This window comes from Rousettus aegyptiacus, unplaced genomic scaffold (genome assembly GCF_014176215.1).
Source record: "Rousettus aegyptiacus isolate mRouAeg1 unplaced genomic scaffold, mRouAeg1.p scaffold_m13_p_16, whole genome shotgun sequence".
NCBI lineage: Eukaryota > Metazoa > Chordata > Mammalia > Chiroptera > Pteropodidae > Rousettus > Rousettus aegyptiacus.
Genome location: NW_023416291.1, coordinates 46,482,688 through 46,506,862, shown reverse-complemented (window position 1 = coordinate 46,506,862; position 24,175 = coordinate 46,482,688). Strand labels below are relative to the sequence as shown.

General features: G+C 33.2%; 1 protein-coding gene and 1 pseudogene across 4 annotated transcripts in view; both read right to left on the bottom strand.

Annotated features, from left to right (window-relative positions):
* Positions 1-24,175, bottom strand: part of SPOCK3 (SPARC (osteonectin), cwcv and kazal like domains proteoglycan 3) — a 304,660-nt gene that overhangs the window by 195,684 nt on the left and 84,801 nt on the right. The window lies entirely within an intron of this gene.
* LOC118612616 lies at positions 11,778-11,896 on the bottom strand (annotated as a pseudogene).

The following is a 24,175-nucleotide window of genomic DNA, read 5'->3' as shown; positions in this document are numbered from 1 at the left end:
TTACCAGTCTCATGTAAATTATTAGCAGGTACAGTCAATGAAAATATAGTAATACTCAAAATATGAACTAAATACTTTATAAACTATAATCATCATAAATGAAATCAAAATAAAATTTATCATTTTTAGATTGTGCTTCCTTAAGAAATAAAGTGTTAGTTTTTTCGTTATTGAATCAAAAATGTATTTCAGCACTTTTTCTTTCTTCTAGCAGCAAAAATAAGCCTTTTCAGACTCTACTGATTAAATAGTAGGGAAGAATTTTTATAAGCAAATTTCAATTATTTCCAACTGGGTCCCTTATCATGATTAATACCTGTGAATAATATCTTTTTGAACATATCTATTTTTAGATACAAAATGAAAGCTGGTTTGCTCACATTGAGTTTTCATTTTTAAGACGATTTTTGATGTTTTCATTGTATAATCATTTTATTTCATTATTTATAAATTGAGATTCTAATGCACAGTCACTATTATCTATAGTAACAGTGTTACGTTCATAGTTCACTGGTTTGTAAAAATCTTTAAACTAAAGTATGACTTATTCTTGTCCTCAAAGCCCTCCTTTGTGACCAGCATCTTCTCCTTAATCCTCAGCATTAGAAGACTTTCTAAAAGAAGGATCCTTCACTCAGTTCAGAAATTCAGTGTAATGTGTATATCTTATAGTTTGTCCCAATATTTTTTATATTGCAGATTTCTTGAAATACTGAAATAACAAGACATGCGAAAATATCAACATAATAATTTTAAAAAATAGCCTCATATACCAGAAAACTGAAATTGAGGATTATAATCAATAGTAAATGTTTATATATATGAAGGACAGTGGCTAAAAAACTGTTGTCAGGAATCCATCAGATTCTCTGCATGTCGGTAGTAAATGAGGCACCCTCGCTCGTTTTTAGGAAGGGCTTATTAGTTAGTTGCCCACGGCTCCATACTCAATTATGCCAAACTAGAAGCTTAGAACAACATGCATTTATCCTACAGTTTCCAAAGGTCTGGCCATGGTGAAGCTTAGGGCCACAGTCTCCCACAGGCCACAATCAAGGTACCAACCAGGCTGCACCTTCTTCTGAAGTCTTTATCAAGGAAGAACCATCTTCCAATCTTTCTCGTGTGTTTTTGCTAACTTTTGGACTCACAGTTTCAGTTTCTCATGGGTTCAGTTCCAATTTCCTGCTATATGGGCAGGTCACACCATGGCTCCCCTCAGTGTAAGGCCTCCAGCAGAGAATACGGTCTTTATAAAGTTAATTTCAACATAACATGCCATAACTATTGCATTTTTGTTTGTTTTTTTTTGTTTATTATTAGAAGTGAGTCACTAAGTCCTGCCCAAATTCAAGTACAAAAGCATGAATGCCGGAAGTGGTGGCCATCGGGGGCCATCTTCCAGGTCTGCTACCACAGGGCATGCCGGAAACTCTCTTTGTCATTTGACATCAGAATACTTCATTTTTCTACCGTCAAAACTTTCAAGAAAAGGAATTTCAAATTTCACTTATTTTCTTAATGTTAAGATTCGGTAAACTTCACCGCGTGGTGTCTGCCTATGCTATGCGGCTGTGCTTCCAAACCTATTTATTTTTCCCAACCATTGCAGAACAAACCCTTTCATAAAACACAATAAAATAAATTCTTTAAAAATTAAAAAAAAACGGGCATACAAAATCCAAACATTAATAAATTTGTTCTGTCAAATTGCCATGAAAGTTTTTTCAATGTTTACTGTCAGATTGCGGACCAGCACCAATCTGTGGACCCTCCTTTGAGCTACACTGATTGTTATGATATAGAGATGTAGTTAGAGATGAGGCTGAGAATATCTCAGCTAACTCACAGTTGAAAAAATTCCATTAAAGTAACATTCACGGTCCCTCTCACGCTCTGCCTCTTAGAGGAGACCACTGCTCTGTAGAGTGTTATCCCTTTTCTAATAAACTTTCCTTTTACCCTTAAAAAAAATGAAAAAAAAATAATATTCACCTTACAATATATAAGTGAAATAAATCAATAACAATATTTTGCTTCTAATCTGCATGTGATTTAAGATACAAACCAGTTCATTCTCTCTTCTCTTTGCCTATAATGATCAAAAAGTAAGCAGCTTCAACAAATTAGCTATGGGAAGTCAATGTGTTTACACATTTTAAAATTTACATAAAATGAATCAGTAAATTTTTACAACATAGGTAATCTTATATAGAATTGTGCACTTTACAACTTTAATTATAATAAACTACACACACAAAAAAATTTTAACCCTTAAAGCACACACGATAGAAGCCAATGTAAAATTGTAATCTGCTTGATAACCTTTGGCACAATAAGCAATCTAATGAATAAACGAATTTTTAAAACAATACAGACCACTTATTTCCTTAACTATCCATTAATTAATTAATTTGGCTTCTGTGCCACTGCGACACGGTGTTTTTTTGTTGTCGTCGTTTCTGTTTTGTGCATTAGGCAGTATAATCACCAAAATATGTAATTCTGAAGTCAGAAAAGTGTGACTTCAGATACCAGCAACCTAAAATTAGAAATGTTTTAAAATTTGTATAGTCCATTTAATAACTTGCTTGCTATTTTTACATCCTTTTAGAATGAGACTAATGATAAATTTACCATGGGTATATCAAGTTCACACACACGAGACTGAAGTGAAAATCTGACACTTTTGTGTAAAAGTATGCATAGAATTAAATTGATATTTTAAAAATTATGTTTAAACATATCAATAAAAATCAAAAGAAGACGTTTAGTTGAAATTCACTCACTTTATATTAAGCAAGACACTAAATAAAATGTGTATATTAAATAATAAAGCATGATATTCCTTCAGTATTTGTTTTATAATTCGGAAAGATCAGTTTTGAGAAGACAATCATTCTTAACAAGCATATAGGTACATACTTTTGTGTGTAGACGTGCACACACATATTGACTTTCCACAGTTCTTCAGTTTGCAAATAATCTTGCATTGCCTACTGTTTGGCACTACCATTATCTTATCCTTATTAAAAAAAGACAAAAGGCTATGCCTCAAATAAAGAGTAGAGAATTGAAACTCATAAGAAATGAACAAGATGTTCTTATCTAATTGAATCTTGTAGCTCAAATTACCAGAACATTTTTAAGGGAACAAGATTCCCTTTAGAATAATCTGATATAAAGCAAGACAACATCTATATTACATGTGTTTTAAGTAGAAAAAAAAGAAAGTAGTTTCATGCACTTAGATTATAAAACATTCAAATTCTGCTTCCTTCTACCTTCTTCTGAATATACAAGAAAAAAAATCCATGATTTTTTAAAAATATGACTCAATGCTAGTATTTAACATGAAACATCTGGTTTCACTGGTACTCCATGCTCATTTGACTTTAATAATGTCAAAAGTTAAGTACATTTTGAAAATTATAGAAAAATTATGGTAACCATTATAATATAGTTTATATACTTGGTTTCATTTTTATTGTGCTTAATTATTGTAGATGAGTTCATTAATGGAAGGAAGAGAGAAATAAAGGAGGAAGGAACAGAGGAAGGAAAGAGGAAATGAGGGAGGAAAGAAAGGGGGGCCTTTCTTAAATGTTCATTTAATACATTTTACGTGCCAGGTACCATGGTAGGCTCCGGCCACCAGAAAATGAAAATACATAGACATATCTCTGTTCTCACATATTTTATAGCCTATAAAGAGATAATCATGGTAACAACATAATGTAGCTACAAACGAAGCATTAAGTCTGCATTAGCCTGATATGATCAGAGTCAGAGTACATAGCATAAGAGCTAAAGATTAAAAATTTGCAAGTGCTAATGTTTGATGCAGAAGCACTAGCAAATAAAAAGACATGTTGACATAAGAAAGCACAAAGAAGTCTGAAAACTACAAGTAGTTCAGTTTATGGAATCATAATATAAGTGTGTATCTATGTGTGCCCGAGTCACTCGATCATAACTGTGTGTGTGTGTGTGTGTGTGTGTGTGTGTGTGTGTGTGGACCTGGTATGTTGGGAAGGAATGGTGACGGGGTGAGTGGTATAGTGACAGGCAAGGCAGCTAGGCAGAGACAGATAGGCAAACTCATCACAACCAGATTTGCTGATTTAAGTTACATTTTTTCCCTGCTTCCAGCATCAAAGCTAGTCTGAATGTTTTAAGTTTGTAATATGGCTTCTAGAAAAAGCAAGACACTTGGTGTATTTGCATAATTGCTTAATACCTACAGAGTCCAGAATCATGGAATAACAATAATATCCACCACCTCTAATACAGTGTTTTCTGCATACCAGTCAATTTATTAAACACTGTTGTTACCATGTAATATAAATATCATTCTTTCCTTCAATTAACAGATAAAAAAAGATTATGTGACAAAGTCCCACAGCCAGGGACCACCAGCTTCTGGAGTCCATTATCTTATTCATTTTTATTGTTTCAATTTTGTAATTTTTAATTTTCTTATTTAATTTCCAAGTCCAAGTCGTACTTTTACCATGCAGATAATTTAGAAAATCCAACCTTATTATTTTTGCTCAATGATTTATTTAGCAAATATTTATATTTTCTATATTGTGCTCCAGTTCTAAGCAAGAAGTTAAAATCCGTGAACAAGATCAAGTGTCCCTGCCTTCCTGGAGCCTAGAGTCTGACTCTGGACTATGTCACAGTACAATTCTATATACTATTTATGAATAAAAGAGCGGCTCTACAGTCATTGGGAAGATTCGTTTTGTTTTTCTCAATTTATTCTCTGTTGATATTTACATTTTGTTATTTGTCTCTCCAAATGCCATTCAGGAAAATGCAAAAACAAAACAAAACAAAACAAAACAAAAAAACAAAAAACAACAACAACAAAAAAAACTACCATAGCATTCATAAGAGTATATGCGTAGAAATCATAGACACAAATCCAAAAATGCTGTCAGATATAAAGATGAAGCATCTGTGAATATCTGAAGTGCCTTCTACAACACAGAACTACACCGTGTAGCTTTCATCTACAAAATGTGCTAGTTTTCAAAAGTTTCCAAACTATTAATAACTTTTCAAAGCTTATCACAAAATTGCTTTGTCTGTATCCATTCATGGGGAACAACCCACATCCCTTGATAGAATCTAATTTATACTCCTTGCCGAGTTTTCTTTTAACATTCCTGGATTTAATTATCTGGAATAAACTGTTCCTCTTGACAAGAAATACTGGTTCTTGGTTTTATTCCATGTCTGTAGACATTTAGAAGCAAGATCCAATGGAAAGGAGGGGGGACTTTTGTAGACTAAACAAACTGAGAAAATAAATGTCCATGGAACATTGTGAAAAAGCTATTTCCTTAGTTTTAATCAGTGATTAGATGCCAAGAACGCAGAAGGAAAAAAAAAAATCAAATGCAATAGCCAATCTCTGCGTGAATGTGTGATTAATATTGCCAGTCAATTGAATCTTGTAAGCAGTTCAGAATGTTGTTAATTACAATCCAGGGGAAAGCAAATTCAATATCAAACACTTTTAAGCAAAAGTAAATGGCATTTTATGGTGTTGGCAACCGTAATGTGTTTGAGCAGTGCTGAGCTACTTCATACATTAGCACAGTTGTTTATGGACTTAGTGATATGATATTTAAAACATATCGTAATGTGGGTATTAAATTAGATCAGAACTGTGTTTTTCCAGTTTCAGGGAGGGAGGCCATATGTGCTATAAAGATAAAAGGATTTAGACAGTTGTAAAAGCAGGGAGCAGAGTTAAAAATCCCTGTGATGAAAAATGCAAGAGAATCTGTTATCTGGGGGGAGCAGGTAATTCCCCACCAAGCAGAGTTCTTTCAAAGTGCATTGCTGGCAGATTTTCCTTTTATAAATGTTCTCCACTTCATTTTCCAAACCTGGCTAGTATTCATGGTTCTCACCCTTAGATCTAACTATAGCCCTAACAGTCAACTTCCTACTCTTTAACATACTACGCATTCTAAAACAGAGGAAAGGGAGGTTTCCCAACAACAGAGTCCCAATCTCGTGATCTGTGTTCTGTCCCACTAGGACCTAAGGGAATGGAATAGCTTAAGGTCAGGTGACACGGGGAAAGCCACCTGCAAAGGAGTTTCCCATCTTCCCAGCAATTTTGTTATTTGGATTAATCAACTCTCTTTTTATATGGCAAATGACCCCTGAGAGCATGCGACGTCTTTCCTAAGAAGCAATGACAGTAGTATTGGGTAGTTGTTTAGCGGGTGTGACAGAGACCATATAGGCCATGGAATAAAACCTCTCCTGCTGGGAGTCTGTCAGTTTCTGAGGACTGAGAATATAAAGGTTTTTAAGCACAGATGAGGGGACATGATTGTTTCGGTGCCTGTTCACTAAAGTGAATTTGGTGAATTTGGCAGAATTTGGTCAAAGATGTGTCAGTGCTGGGAATGAGCCTTCCTCCCATCTCTATTCCAGAAGGAACTAGAAGGGACAAAAGAGAACTTCATAAGCTTAGGAAAGCAGAGCCCTAGGGAGCTGTCGAGGTGATATATTTGGAAATCCACAGGGCAGTTTGAAGGGCTTGGGTTAAGAGTGAGACTTGTACAAGTTAAGTGAAATGACAAAACCCTACCATCTCCCATGCAGTTTTTCCTCAGGATTTGGGAACAAAACCACACTCTCTATTTCCACCTACTCAACACTAAAAAACAAGTAGTGATTACCCCACGTCAGGGAGGACAGGGAGAGGCACCCATGTGGAAAGTCGGAAGGAATCAACTGTGCTTGTCATATTCTATGCCAACTTCTTGCCTTATCTTGAAAATAATGCTCTGTATTCCAGGGTGGTGCACTTTTGAAGCTCACCCCATAGATTCCTTTTTCCGCCACCATGCTGGCTTCTGAGGCAACATGGTACAGAACGAAGTTTAGGAATAATACAGAGATGAGTCCAAGTTCAAGCTCTACAATTAACTGGTGAAGGATATTAACAGAGCTAGACAGTCTTACCTTCAATTGCTTCAACGGAAATACTCTGGATAGTATCACCTTTACAGGGCTTTGTGGATATTCAATAAGAGAACATGAAAATACACCAAGCACAATTTTTGGCATTTAATGAGTTCTCAAACAAAGAAAACTTTGCTGCCTTATTTCTGCTCCCAAATAATGTCAAATTAAAAGCTGTCAGCTCTCTTCTGTTAACACTTTCATAGTTCCAACTCTTCATTCATGTCTTTACTCACTCATCTATATCATTATGGTTTGGTATATTAATGCTTATGACGTTAATGTATATTTAATGCTTATGACGTTTTTTAAAAAGTGGGGGTGGCTCTAAAGGGTATGTTAATGTTGGAAAGAAGACAACATTAACATACCCTTTAGAGCCACCCCCACTTTTTAAGAAAGGCAGAAATGTTATTTCACAACAAGTCCATGTTCTGTCAATTAATCTCCCTCTGGAAAATTTGAATGGCAACTCTGTAGAGTACTAAATATTTGGAATACTCTGAAAAAAGAGAGGCAATGAAAGAGTTGATGTTAGGAGAAAGCCAAAGAGATCAGGAAGCAAAATGTGAAGCTAATATAAAGTTGTGGAGAAGACAACATATATACAGAATAGATAAAGCAGTGGGATCAGAGAAAGCAGAACTGAGCCTGATTGAAAGATGGAAGGAAAACAAAGAAACTCATCAGCTCATGTCTCAAATCTGAATGACACTCCTATAACAACATCCCTAATGACAATATATAGTAACTCCTTTGTGTGCCTCTCATCAATGTATGCATCCTCGTGTTCAATACGAAATACTTAAGTACCAGAGGAAATTTCTATACTAACAAATAATAGTCAAACAGATACATTATCTGAGTAGTAACGTACCTTAAAATGCTTTGGTATGAAGAGTCTGAAGCACAGGGGCATAATTTGACTTTCCTATTAAGCCTGGAGGTAGCATTCGAATTACTCTAAACAGGAATCAGCATTGTAGGGACAGCGATGGAGTCACGTCAGATTGTGATGAACATCTACTCAAGATAGTACATTAAGTAGCTTGAGATATTCATATGGATACAATATGAGGAAGGAAAATGGGGAGAGAGGGAAGGAGGGAAGAAAGAAGGAATGAAAGAAAGAAGAAAATCCAGAATTTATCTGATTCCACAGCTTGGTTTCTCCATTATTGTATACTTCTCTGACCTACAGCTAAGCCATATCCTGTTGGACATTAACAATCTCACGGAACATCCACTTTAGACAAAGTCACTGTACCAACTACATAATGTCAAATATCCTCCACTCATGACTGCTACTTTACTAATTACAATTTACCCCTTGCTCTAGCCTATTCTCCCTATAAATATGTATCTATTGAGATAGACACCAGCAGATTTACCCCCACTTGCTGACGACACCTATCCAAAGTAAATTTCCACTTCCTGAGACTCTCCCTAAAATTACGCAACCAAAGCCCAGATCCTGTATCATGTCTTGAAACACTGCACAGCGGCCCACAGTGTGTATCTCGCTTGCTGCGACACTTTGAAAACCCAGCATCTTCAACTCTCAATGTTCCTGGTGGTGTTTGGCAATTCCTTTCACAGAACACGGTCTACATCATAGCCAAGTTACAACCGGGCCTCTGTATGCAGAAACTGTTAAACTTCGGTAAATACTACATCACCATTTTTTTTTTTTTTAGACAACAAAACACGACTGTTCCTTTCAAGTTCACTGTATACTTACAATCGAGGCTGACCTACCTTAGGACTTCTGCTAGTGAAAGTGTCTGCTTAAATGCTCAACATGGGTTAGATAATTGGGCAGAGTATTCATTTCCTGAAAATCAGTTAACATTGGGATCTCAAAAGCTAATTTATTTAGCTTCAAGTCACCTAAACCTAAATTGCTACATTATATTTTTCAGCTAAAATCACTAAATATTAAATAATGACATCACCTGGATAGGCTAACTATCCTATCTGTTAGGCAATGTCTATAACTTGGGTGACTATTTAACAGAGGAGTCAGGTGTTTGTCAAGGTCACTCTAAGTATGCAGAACTAATCTTTTTGTTTTTGACATATGGAACTTATGAAGATTATCATGGTCTAATCATTGAGTTCAAATTTCATGGCTTAGAGAATATGCGTTGCTAATCACTTGGACAAGAACTCTTGATATTCTCAATCTTTGGTTATATATTAAAAGCTGTTAAAAGATATAGGTAAGAATTATCTGAATATGCTGGAAATTATTATCTCTATCAAAATATGAAAGACAAATAATAGTATCATTTCTGTAATAAGAAATTATTGCATATTTTTCTTCCCCTATCATTTTTCTTCCCATTTAATTTTCGGTTTCCCTGGAACCTTTCTTCTTTCATATATTTCTCTCTTTAATATGTTTCCCTCTCTGAGAATAAGCTCACTTTTTAGGTACTCAGTATCCCTGAGGCTAGTAGATTGATGTCAAATTTGAATAGAACTTGCATAGTCCAGAAATATTGTCTTGACAGTTGCTTCAACAATTGCCCTCACCTATGCAAACTGTGTAGCCAAAAATGTCATAATAATTACTTTGGTCTTTGAAATTGTCCTAAATTCTCTTTCACAGGAAGCAGGAAGTCAGGGTGATCCATACTAAAGGTACATAGGTATTCCTCTAAGTGTCTACCCTCCTAATACTTCTCCCTATATCTTGGTGTCTTTAGTGAAAATTAGAATAAAACTAAACATGTTACACATGTATTATTTATCAGTGATAAATTATATTGTTATAAGTTCCATACTAAAATGTTAAGTTAAGTGATAGTATGAGTTACACATATATCAAAGATGAGGGTAATCATAAATAAAATCCTATTATATGATAAATATTTTATCGGTACCAATGGCTCTTGGAAATGCAGTTTGGCTGTGAGGGCCTTATTAGCTAAAGATTCTTCTTCTGCCTTCCTCCCCTTGCTTTTGTCCAAGCATATCCAGGGTGATGTGTTCACCTTACTGCAAGTTGACATGAGCCAACATGAGTCATAGTTAACAGTGGCCTCACTTAATAAACTCTAATGCCATCTACTGCAAGCAAGCAAAATGTCAGAATCAAAGAAAGTCACAGCCACAGTTCCTTCTTCTGTGATCTGATAGTAAAATCTGAAACTACATGTCCTCTGAAAAATGAAAAATTTGGTATGCTTATCTTGGAAGAGAAAAGACATCGAAGAATAGGGGGAAAAAAGAAAAGGGGTGGGAAAAAGCGTAAAAGAACAATTTCATTTAATATTAAATTGTTTAACAAATTGAATGGAACTCTGGCAAGCACTCAGAAGAAAAGTCATATGGCTGTTAAAAGTCAGAAGTTAAATTTGGCCCTGGACTTCTATTTCCAGTTTCAATGTTCTCTCCATGACCATTTCCAAGAGGTCATGGTATAGTGTTTTTAGAATCAAACAATCCTAAATTGAAATAACTGCTCCTTAACTTAATAGTCACTTGACATATTGACTTTTTAATTGTTGGGTGTTTCAATTTTGTTATTTACCAAAAAGTATAATAGCCAACTTGGAAGATTGGGGTGAAAATTAAATGGGATAATCTATGTGAAATTCTGATTACAATGGTCGATTGAAAGTGAAACTCTTTCATTAGAAGTAGTTACTGATGGTGACGATGATGATGATAATATATCACCAGGTCAATAAACAAAGCAGAACTAGAACCTCTCAGAAATTACATCAAAGCAAATTTTTGTTTAATATGTAGAAGAATTTTCTAAACTGTCAGAGACAATCACATTATCTTGGCTGCAATCTTTAAACCATGGATTTTATTCTATATTCTATGGGAGATCATTTTTCTCTTAATGGAAGAGAAACAAATGGTGAAATTTATGTTTTACAAATAGATATCCAGTGACGTGGTGGATGAGTCATAATCAAAAAAGACAGGATCGATTTTATGTGCACATTCCAGAAATGGATTGGAAATCCAGTATGGATTTTCATTTTGTGCTATACTGAGTCCCTGTAATTCATTTACCATCCATATTAGGGAGATACTTCCCATTTTTTAAAGACCCCAAACCAATGTCAACTCCTTTGGCATTACGGTTAAGTCCATACTACCTCAAAATATAATATATTTTTCATTACACTCCCAGAACAAAAAATTACATCTCGTTATGATGCAGATATTTACGTCAAATACATTAGAACATGTTAGACATTGTACGTGCTTAAAATAAACATCTACTGTTGGGATAAACTAACAACCCAGATTATAATGATGACTCAGAAAGAAAGGACAGGATAGGAAGTTTGGCCTACCTGGACATTAGGATGTATTTAAATTTTCATTAGAAACTTTATTTTTACATTTCTTCACTAATATATTTAAGTGATTATTTTCTTTATCTCATCCATTCTTCAACAAATATAATAAAATGGTAAAATTAGTCTGAACCACATATTAACTCCATTATAGTTTCATATAATAAAATTCATTTACTAAATTGAGACTTAAGTGTTCTCCAATAACTAAAGATCAGTACAGAGGTTAAAACAAAAGGAGGTTAAATGAAATAAACGAGAAGGAGCTGGCTTTGGACTCTGACCAGTCTGACTATGGTTCAGGGTTTTGTTAACAATGACTCATCACAGTTTACTTTAAAAGTTACCTTAAAGGTCTTTTTTATATTTTTCTTAGGGGAGACAATCCTTGGTTGACCTCACAGATTGCAAGGACCTTGTCAGCTTACAATCTTTAGTTATTTTTATTTTTTATGCCTACAGCACCTGACCTTGCTAGGTGGTCTTCCATCCAAGGACTAACCAGGCCCAACCCAGCTTAGCTTCCAAGGTCTGATGGGATCGGGCTTGTTCAGGGTGGCATGGCCATAGGCAAAATTTCTGGTTTATTATGCTTACAACTGTTAAATGGAAATGATTAATTTTTATTTTACAGGATTTTTTAAGGAATCAGTTGTCTTTCATTCTGCCAAGCACTGAGGAAATGTCATTAAAACTCTGTCAGATGTAAGTATTCGCTTTCCACTTGGTATTAATCATGTGCAATATTGCATATCTATATACTCTACTAAATTATTGCATAATTTACTCTACTAAATGAAAAGCTCTTCAAGATCAACAACAAGGTCTCGTTCTTCTGAGATCTTCGACATATCCTGTCACAATGACATACACAATAAAATTGCTTAAGAGATATTTGATCATTGAATTAATGAATGAGATAAGAAATAGAAACTACGTTAAGTATGACTTTTTTTTTTTTTTTTTTTTTACTGATCAGAATTTGATGACTGCAGTTATGGTAGGTACTCAGTAGTAAAAATTCATTGTTAAGAAAACCTACCCAGATTACAATGATGATGCAGCAAGAACAGAATATATTTGGCCTACCTGTATATTTAGGTATATAAATAACAAATATTTCCTTAAACAAAATTATCTAGCTAACTCACACTTCATTTTTATTACTTATATAACACTCTGTATCAGGTGCTGTTTCAAATAATACAAAAATTTTAACTAATTTAATAATCAAAACAAACCTGTGGGGTATTAGTGTTAACTACAATTTCCTTTTTATGGATGAGAAAATTACAAAATAGAGATTAAATAAATAGCATTTCCCAGATCGCAGAGCTTATAAAATCAGAGCCAGAATTTGAATTCAGGCAGAGGATCTTCAGGTTCTGCTTTCCTAACCATTACATTATAATGTCAGATTTCAAAAACTGTTTCATCACTACCCTCTCGAAATACAGAGCATAATTTTTTGACCGTCTGTAATTAACATATTAAGGTTACAGTAAGAACCTGTGGGGTATGAATAAGAAATTTACTTTTATTAGTAATAGTGGAAAAACAACATACTTCATCCACAAATCTTATCCCAAGAATATGTCTCTTACTTTCCCCCAGGCGCTTAAACAAATCTTACATTTCATCACGAGATAAGTGTTGAGAACCATTCATTCTCACTTGGACCTGCTCAGTGTGAGTACATGTGATCTGCAATTGCTCCTGCAGAAAATCGCCCAAAGTTATTGACTTTATTTCAAGTTATCATCTAGAAAGGAAACACAGTTATTGACATGCAGGATACCTCATTTTCTCAAGTTTCATTTAGTTTCCACAAACTAGAGAGCTAAAATGGTCTTCCATGATACAATTCTAGAACACATTGCTTCAAAAACATTGTTTATTTATAATCCAAATAAAAGCTTTAAGTTTTTAGCTATCACGACTGTGCTTAATAAAATCCAGTCATGTAAGTATAGATGTTTTTTGCTCTTGGTTGTTTATGAAACCAGAGAAAAGATGGTATTAGATAAACACTGATATCATATATGACTGACACTAAGGGAATTCATATATATGTCAAAGGAAAGATGACTATTAATTCTCCCTAAGGATGACACATAACTAGCATCATTCTAGATGTGTAGGAGAAAAAAATAACATGTAACAGATCCTTTAGGCCATTTGAAAACATCTGTTTACAATGAAATCACCTGGAGGACTTATTATAACACAAACTGACACTAACTTTCAATGTTTCAGATTCCACTGGTCTTGAGTGGGACCTGAGAAATTGAATTTCCTACAATTTTCCAAGTGATACTGCTGCTGGTGGTCTGGGACAGCACTTTGAGAATCACTGCTTTAGAATTTCAGAGCTTAATCTTATCTTCAGACTCAAGTTGGGAAAGGCCACCAAACAATGACTTTCTCCTACCAAACATGGAGAAAATGTAGATGTCTTACAAATAAGACGTAGGAAATATTTATAGTCTTTGAATGAATAACCTGCATTTTTAAGGCCAATTCAGACATTATAACTTCTCATACATTTTTTAAATCCATTTTATAGTAGCTGTAAACTATACCTGGTGATGTATCAGACTTTCTCAGCTCTTATAATTGTATTAAACAGGTTGTAAATATTTGGCTTATTTTTAGTCATTTAAATATGTTCCTGTACACTAAAGGAATAATCACTCTTTTTGTAGTTATCATATGTATTTCAAAAGCCAGCTTATTAATTTTGTTCAATAATTTATTAATTCATTCAACAAATACATATTGAACCTATTACTTATTCAGAGCTGGTGTTACATGAGTAGAAAAAATAACAACCTTCACACAAGTAACTTGCAATAAAGATTAAAATAAGTAGAAAATATAGTATTTGAGACAGTATAACTAATAAAGAGAAAAAACAGACAACAGAGAGAATAAAAAATGTCTAGAATGTTGCAATTTCAGATGTCAAGAAATGACTTTCCAGAGGAAGTGACATGAGTTAAAGCCTCAAGACTTCAATTTTATTTTGAATCAGCTTTCTAATATTTATGTTTAAAAATATCAACTTATAGGGTTTTTTTTAAGTTTGGTTTTCTAATTCCTTTAACCTTTGCACTGACAGAATTCATAAGCGCTTTATTCTTTGATTGGTTACCATGGAAAGTTTACATGTCTTTTAAACAAAGTCTAAAGTTGAGGTTTCAGCATCTTCAGCCCAAAATACTTAACTCCACCATCCAGTATATTTGAGAATTTTTAACCTTAAAAATTAGACTTTTTAAACTATGAAATTGTATATGTCTTATTTTAGTTGGTTTTACTGAGGTACAATATACATGTACAATATTTGCTTTTTTAAGTGTGTATAGAACAATGAGTTTTGTAAAGTGTATACCATCATGTAAATACCACTCCAATTAAGATATAAAACAGTTCCATCACCTCAAAAAGTTCTCTTATGTCATTTTGTAATGAATCTCTTTTCACAGGTCTTAAGGACCACTGGTCTGTTCTCGGTCATTATAATTTTTTCTTTTCAAGAATGTTATTTAAATGGAATCAAGAGGATGTATACTTCCAATTCTTGCTTCTTTCCCTTAGCATGATACTTTTAGAGTTCATCCATAATGTTCTGTCAGTAGTCTTTTTCTTTTTAGTAATATTCTATTATACATATGTACCACAACTGGTATATCCATTCGACAGTTGAAGGACATTTGGTTAGTTTTCAATTTGGGATAATTATAGATAAAACTGCTGTGCATATTTACTACGGGTTTCCGTGTGGCCAGATGTCTTCATTTCTCTAGGATATATACCTAGGATTGAGATCGCTGAGTCACCTGAGAAGCATAGGTTTAAGTAAATACACTGCCAAATTGTTTTCCATTTTGCATTCCCACTGTAGGCATCTGAGTCACAGTTGTTCATCCTTGTCAGAACTTGGCATTATCATGGGGTTTTTTTTTTTTTGCCATTCTAATAATGTGTAGTGGTATTTCATTTTAGTTTTAATTTGCATTTCCATAATGACTAATAATGCTGATCAACTTTTCATGTGGTTATTTGACATCCATTATCTCCTCTTGGATGAAGTCACTTTAAACATTTTTATCAGGTCATATTTTCAACTTCTGAGCCATTAAATACATGGGTATTTAAAAAAGCATTTTACTAACCAATATCTTCTGTTACGAGTATAATCAAATGTTTTAAAATCAAAAGCAATCTGATAATCAGCATTACATTGTTCTGACAATTCAGATCTAAGTAATAAAAAGGGTTAAAGTAGAAATGAGGATAGATACCAGAGGTCAGAAAACAAAACCTTTAAAGCTTGAACTACTAATCAAAATTAGACAATTAAAATCATATAAAAATGCTTTTGATTCCCATTACTACATACTTGACCAAATATAAGAATTGACTATAGCGGTTAAAATTAAAAATATCATGTGTTTCAAGAATGTCACACTAAACTGCTACAAATTGTCCCCTTAAGACTTGCCCAGGAAGCCTCTATGACCCTCTTTTGCCTCAGGCACCAGTCAAAAACTGTATTCCACTTATATTAAATAGCTTCGAAATGTTTAAATATCTGCATAATGTCACAAAACAAACGTATATTTTGACAATGAACTGATTATGAGCACTAATCAAATACCAAACTCCTTCAAAATCAAATACTAAATGTCTGTAGAATCAGATTTTCAAGATTGGTACAGAAGTACCCCACTGTGAATTATTATATGACAAGTTTATATCGACACTCAGAGCTTGATTTCCTCATTTGTGAAATGGTGATTTCAATATGTACCTCACAGAATTATTTAAAATATAAAATACTCTCTAGACTAAAGAAGGTGAAAATCTTCCATCTATCCATTTCTCCCTACTCACTTTTTAATTCTTTATGTTCTATGAACAACAATTTCTAACCTTATATTTTGCTGAATAAGATCCAAAAAGAAATTGTGTAAGTCTTCCATCGTATGCAAATGGTAAGATAATAAGAGGAAGGGCGGATTTGAAAAATAAAGGAATAGAAAGAGCAAGAGAAGGAATGAAGAACTTTTTTTTTTAATTCCACAAATAGTAAGACTGTTTAGAAATTTTAACCTGTTACATTAAACGTTTATTAAATACGAACTATAAACCATGAATGTGGATAGGAACAGGAATTAACTTCATAGAACTTGGACATATACATGAAAAGTTTAGATCGTCTGAGAGGCTTTGCTCTCATAAAATATACAGATGATGGATAAGATATAAGAAACAAATTGTGAAATACATTACCAAGCATGCCAGAATCTCCAAAGGCTAACACACACACACACACACACACACACACACACACACACACACACACAATATTAAATGAATACATTTAAAAATTCGAGATACTTTGGAAGAAACGATGGTCAGAAACCTATAATTTCATGATTTTTAATAATAAGAGGAATAGTAATCTAACCCCATGTTTGCATTACCTGAACAGTTAAACCAGAGGTACTAAAAAAAGTTAAGATACTTAAAATGGGTAAGCATATATATAACAAAAAATTGAGCTGTAAAAAATCCAATTACAAGCAAAAATAACCAATAAGAAATACTATTCATGAAAAAAAAATTAACAATAGAAATAATATTGTTTTCTGGAATTTGTAATCATAGATTTTTTTCATGAGTCTCATGCATTAATATATACAACTACCACTTTCTAGGAACCCCCAATATACACAGCTACCACTTTCTAGGAACCCCTAAACTGAGATAATCGATTAAAGCAAGCAGACTCAGTTAGTGAATCTGGAGCAAACTCCAATCTTTGTTAAGACAAAAGCAGGACCAGTGCAGGTTCCTCAGTATTCCCAAAGACTAAATTTAACAAATTTATATTTAATATAAATACATATTATAAATATAAATATATTTATACATTTAAATAACCAAACATGAAGAAACAAGCCAACATTTACAAGAGTAAAAAGAAGAAAATATAATTAGTACCAAAAAAAAAATAATAATAAAGTTTAAGTCTTCCGGATCCAAATTTCATATATTGGGTTCTAAGATTAATATCATGTTTATATATTGAAAGTATAAAGATAAAAGAATTATATATTTTTTTTAAAAAGCAACAAAGGGCTATGGTACAGAGACAGATCTGAGAAGAACCCATGGAATTTCTTAAGTAACTGTAAATATTAAAATCTAATGAATATATTAACTAACTTAGTCACACTTAAAGAGATAATTAGTAAACTTGAAGCCATTGAGAAAACTTCAACAGACAACTATGTTATATTTATAGATAAGATGCAATAAGTTTTAGAAAGATATCATTACTATCCAAATTGATAGGTCAAGCAAATACTAATTAAAGCCCCAACATGTTTATTGATGAAATTTAATAGTTTGATACCCATGATATAGGACTCATTATCAATTGTCCAGTATAGAGATAAAATCTATGTGATTTAGAATTGATCTTTCAATTTATCAACCTAGTGACCTCCAAAGATTTTCTCTGCTTCCATTATTATTTGAAAACCAAAGCAATAATTTCATGCATATATCCGCTTTTTTATTCACCCATATATCTACTAACTACTATGTGCCAAGCCCTCTTTATGCCAATGAGTGAACACCATGAACAATATAGACAAAAATTCTTAACTTTGTGGAGATTGTATTATAGTAGGAGTGAGATAGACTAAGAATTTTTTTTACCAATAAATTAACAATAATATTATATTAGGTATAAATTAGAACATAATAAGTAGCATAAAAAAAATTAGAGCAGGGCAAGGGGGATTAGGAATGCCGAGAAGACTGTCACTGTATAATGACAAAAGAATCCAATGTCCTCCTACAAGGTATATGATTACTGATTTAGAACATATCTTTAATTTTCAATCAATTTCTTTATATTCATAAATAGTACATTGTTATAGATTAAGACAAAGTCTTCAGAGACCAAAAATATAACAAGTGTAAGTATCTAAGTTTCAAGCTTCTTATTCCATTTTAACCACTCAAACCTCCACAAAATATGTTTAAAAGAGATTATTAAAATTCAGTACCTTGGATGTTTGAATAGTAGAAAAATCCGAAGAAATGTATATTGCATTAGAAAAGCAATATAAATGAAAATAAAAATTGTTCATTAGAACACTTGATTATCTACAAGTGTGCGAGGTACTGAGTAGAGTCATATGAAGTTTAGGTCCTAAAACTAATTTTCCAACTATAAATTTCCACTTGAGATTGTAATTCTTATAAATTAAAATTTGAGACCCTGTAAGTAAATGAAGGAAACCACAAGAGCTTTGGTCACCACATTTGTTTAAAAAAAAAGAGAGAGAAATAGCAGCAGAGTTCGCAGGCGGTTCGTACAAAATAATTCTCAAGGATTATCCCTCCTTTTATATACTTTGTATATTTTTAAAGTCCTAAACGTTTAATTTATAAATTCTTCCTATTCACCAGTCACTGTCCTTGATGCTATGTGAGAATGGGGAGCTGGGCCCAAGGAGTTTTCATTTCCATTTTATTATTCAATGGTTTCTATGAATTCTCCACATCTATTGCACAAGGTCCTAAAGAGTTTGACCCCGCCTTTCTTTTTGAGTTCATCACTAGTAATTTTTCTTTTCACCCACATGAGGGCTCTTGTTGCTATCCATGAAAAATATCATTGTTCCTATTCTAGAGCCTTATACTCTTTTATGAGATTTCAGCATTTATTGTACCTGAAATTATATGACATATTTATTTATTTGGCCTTTAGGATATAAAATGGATACATTTTCTTAATTGCTCACCAAGATTGATTAATGTGCAATAAGTAAAAAAAAGTCTTTCCATCATGATAAGGCAGTTATAAGACTTTATAAATTAAGATGCATGATGTTGATAGTAAAAAAAAAAAATTAAATAACTGAAGAGAATGAAAATTAATCATCTAATCTGTAATCTTTGGAATGTCTCTACCCTTTTTTATTATATGAGATTCATACATGATTTGACAAGAGAAAAAATAAAATTCACAAACAGGGAAAACTCTTACTGTTTACTTGATATTATAGGAACTATGAAAATTGAAAAAAGACCACATAGTATACAGAAGAAATTTTCAGGGTCAATAAAGGCAATAATTTTATGAGCTGGCTATTAAGTTTACGAATTACCCAGGAGTTTGAATGAAAAATCATTATTCTTCACTGTTGGACATTTTACTTCTTATCAGCACCTCTCTTCCTCAGGGTCTAGAAAAATGAAGTAAAAAAGATGCAGAACTTTCCCACTACATAGAATAGAATAGGAAGTTTACAAAAATAATGACCAGGACATAGAAGGATCTGACTAAAGTTAGTCTTTAGGATATACCAGAAATTTATATTCTCTAGATAATCACTCTTCCCAATTTCTATAAAGAATTAAGGGTTACTTAATATAAAAGGAAGATCAAAACCAAATTACTGCAAGTTTCAAATGTATTTTATCAAATCAAATCAATGTAGTAATTCTGAGAAGAGAGAATTCAAAGCAATGCAGGAGGCTAAAAAGAGAATGTTTGCCAGGAAATTGTGAGAGGATCCGGAAGGAGGCTGGGGACATTAAAAAAGGAAATGATACCGGAAGTCAAATCAAAGAGGAACTGTTTGTGACACTAAGGGCGAAACTCACACTAGAGACTGCATTTTCCATTAAAGAGGAAATTTCACATCTACTTTTCTCATACAAAATTATGATTTAATGTGAATACTTACAAGAGTTTGTAAGAGTTTGATCTACAGCTTACATATAAAAAATCAATCATGATAAACTTCTTAGGCTACAAAATATATGCAAATGTAATTATAAATGGACTAAATAAATGAACTACATCTGAGCTTTTTTCCACTTCATTTACCTAGATGAGCCTAGGAAATAGAGGCATAGCAATACCATGGTGATTCCAGGAATCTGGATCTTAGTTTAATTTCACTTTTTCCTTTCTTTCTCACATTTCAATTTTGAGAAAAACGAAGTACAATTCACCATGGAATTTCTAACATATATTGAGATTGCTGCAACGGGGAGCAAAGTTTTGCCATTTCCAAATGTCTTTTTTGAGATATTGATTATTTAAAACTGATTATTTCTAAGAAAAGAAAGACTAAAAAAAAAAAAAAAAAAAAAAACCCTTTGACCTTCCTCCCCGCCTGCCCAAAAGAATGTAGACAAAGGACTTGTTCTAGGAAAAGAGTTATCTTCTTGAAAAATTAATCCCTTTATCCATTAGGTACTGTCCCTCTTTTTCCCTGATAACCTTTTTTGTTCTGAAGTTGACTTTTCCAAAATTAATATAGCTACTTCAGCTTTTATTTGATTAAGGTTAGCATGGTATATATTTCTCCTTCCTTTTACTTGTAACCTACCTGAGTGTTTCTATTTTAGTGAGTTTCTTATAGACAACATATGATTGGGTGGTAGGCCAATATCTGCCATTCGGCAACTAGTTTCTAATTGTTGCTTTGTTATTTTTTTTCTGCCCTAATTTTATCCGAGCATTTAAATGATTCCATTTGATATCCTCTCTTGGCATTTCAGTAATACTTCCCGATTGCCCTTGTTGTCTCGCCTCTTGACTTTGGACTTCCTTTAGTACTCCTTCCTCAGAAAGAGTCTATGCTGTGCATCTTTCTATTTGGAGGGATTATTATTACTCTACCGGATCTTAGTTGGTGCGGTGGTTGGGTACGAAGGAAGAGAAGCATTCAATTACCTTATGATTAAATCTTAGTCTCTTACTGCGCCTGTGTGTCTGGGCTGTGACCCTTCACAGTGTTTCTCCAATGGTAGATTTTTTGCTCCTTTAAGAGTGACAGGAAAGCCAGAGTATCCCTTAGTGAAAGGTTTTGTCCTTATCCCAGAACTATAGAACAAAGCTTTTGTAAAGTCTTTCCCACTGGAGGCTAAGTGTCGTTATAGAGAATGCATCTGAATATATGAACAGAATAGCAGTTAAGGTGAAACTGTATGTATGTAGTATATATGTATTTATGCTCCACCCTTCCAACTTAAATTTGTCAACATAATTCCTTAATTAGTAAAATATTCTACAGTTGCAAGACTAATCTGGATACACAGCTCTTATCATCTCACAGTCTTGAATGAAATCCTTACAGCTCCTCACTGCTTACAGAACCACGTAACCAAGTCTAACCTAGTTCCAACGTTGTTTTTCTCTTTGTGCCTCACATCTCCGACCCTCTGGCTTAGCCGACTTCCTGTTTCCAGTATTTTGATTTATTTATGTTCTTGTCTCTCACTTGGTAGGTCCATCCTTACCCTTTGCTATTGTCCCCAACTCCAAATTGTATCTAACCTCCGATGACCAACCTTATGCCAATTTTTCCATAAAGCTCTTCTAGAAAAGCTATTCTTTTTATTTTTTAAATACTCAAGACATTTTATCTATCACTTTCTGATGCATGGCTCCTTTTCTATGGTTACTTGGTTATAATCTTATGGTTATTTATCTTATGGATTATTTATTTTACCAGATTTTATGTACCTAGAAGGCGAGGATTCATCTTCATGCTCTCCAAATCACCAAGTAATGTTGCTTAAATAGAATTATCTACACTAACTATGTTCTGATTAGTAAAAATATAATTGACTTGGATTCTTTTTAGGTTTTTTCCCTATTCATTTTCATTCTATTTCCCATAGTTATATATGCAACTGTAACTGTGAATCTAGGTTAATGTATTGAAACTAAGACAAATAACAATATTTCAATATTTCCTTTTTGTCAGTAAATAGTTTTATGATTTTTAATTCATTTTTACTTATATATTTCAGAAATCCTCAATAATGGGTTAAATATAGTATATTAATAGAGCATATGCTTCTTGATTTCCTACTAACATGACAATAAACATAAAGAACACATGTGTAGACCACAGCACAAAAGATATCAAAATAACTTTTGTTGCAGGAAATTAGATACATATGTGATATATGACTTAGTGGATGGATCAGGGATATACGGAACCTTAATGCAAGAGGTTGGAGTTCATGTAAAGCATTATTTGACTGACAGGACTTTGTGAAGGCTCAGGAATTGGTAGCACACAACAAAAGCTAGCTATGCATCATCTTCTCTTAGGCATTTACACAAGTTTAAAGACTCTCTTGATCAGAATTTAATTTTTCATTGTCCTCTGAAACCAACAGAGTATTGCATAAACAGTGATCACTAAAAAATTGTTACATTTTTGTACTTTTTTTCTTTTAATTTAGAAAGAACATTGGGTCAGCATTTAAGGAACTTCAATTCAAATCATGTCTGCCAGTGCCTGTAATTTTTTCATCTCTCTGCTTAAATTTTTCCGTTTTGAATGATTCACCTATTACTTTACAGAGGAAATTATATTAGATATTGTATTCGAAATCACTTTGAGAAAAGTTGAAGATGTTATCAAAATTGAAGTACAGTTTGACATATTAATTTCTTTCTACGTGACACTCAATTCTGTATTTTGGTCATTGCTCTTATAATAGGTATAACTTAATATTACTCGATCCTTCCTGTTTCTCTAATAATGTGTTCAGAACTTTATTTTTTCTCATCTTCTATATCAATTTATGCTTGTGCTACTGAAATATAATTCTATCCCTTTCAAAAGTAGTGAATACCAAGTTCCCACTATCAACTTACTTCTTATCAAATATTTTATTTCCATTAATAAATTATGTGACCCAAGGTGTACTTTTGCCAAGGTCTTTTATCTCGGTAATTTCAAATGCCACTTAACTTAGGCAGCTACTGTTAGATGTTCTTTCTCTCTCTCTCTTTCTGCCTGGCTGACTGACCTCTTCTAACCTACCTTTATTCTGTAGTTGCCAACTTTCTCGTCTCGACTGCTAAAAGTGATCCTCTTGCTGAATACTTAGCTCAGTGATAAAAAATATACCAGAAGATATCTCACTTATGCACACACACAAACACTACCTCATTCTCTCTCAGAAAATTATTTCTCAGATTTATTCAAAAATTAACGCTAAGTCAACCTCATCACCCCACCCACATATCCCAATCTTTCTGCATCAATAGTCTGCAGAAATAATTAGGACATAAAACATCGACTCTAAAACAATGAATTTACTTCTAATAAAAATAATAAAGTATTCTCAAAAGAGTTTTAATGTTTCTATTTTATCATATACTAATTATTTAAATGTTAGTTAAATTATGAGATAATCTCACTTAAACTAATTACCCATTAATCAGATCATTTTATTCCCAAACCAAATTATTCCTAAACAAGTAACCAATGAAATTGATTTCTAAACTCTAAGAAACAGAGTATGTTGCAACATTAGCCAAATCTTTGTAGTTTCTTATATTTGTATCATGACTTTCTAAGATTTAATACCTCAATGTGTTATCATCGAGTCTCAAATTCACATTCAGTTCTGTAATGCTCCTATATAAATCTCCTGAAACTGTTGAATGGTGATGTTTAAAACTCATGATCAGCCTTTGGTAAAATTCCCTATACTTTAACTGCAGGTACCGATATGCCCATCAATACAGGCTTTCCACTGAGAATACTGCTTTCCCCAACGTCCTCTCAAACATGGCTGTTTCCCCCATTATATTCTTTCTGCAAAGGTTTGATGTGGGGTAGGAATTGTCCCAGGGCCCGCTAATCATTTCTAAACCATGCTCTCCCACTCGCCCCTTCTCTCCTAAAATTCGTTGACTTTGATTCTACGTCTTTAGAAATTACCCTTCCTTATTACACTCACTACCCTCCTCCCTAATTATAATTTTTGACTCCTTTGTCTTT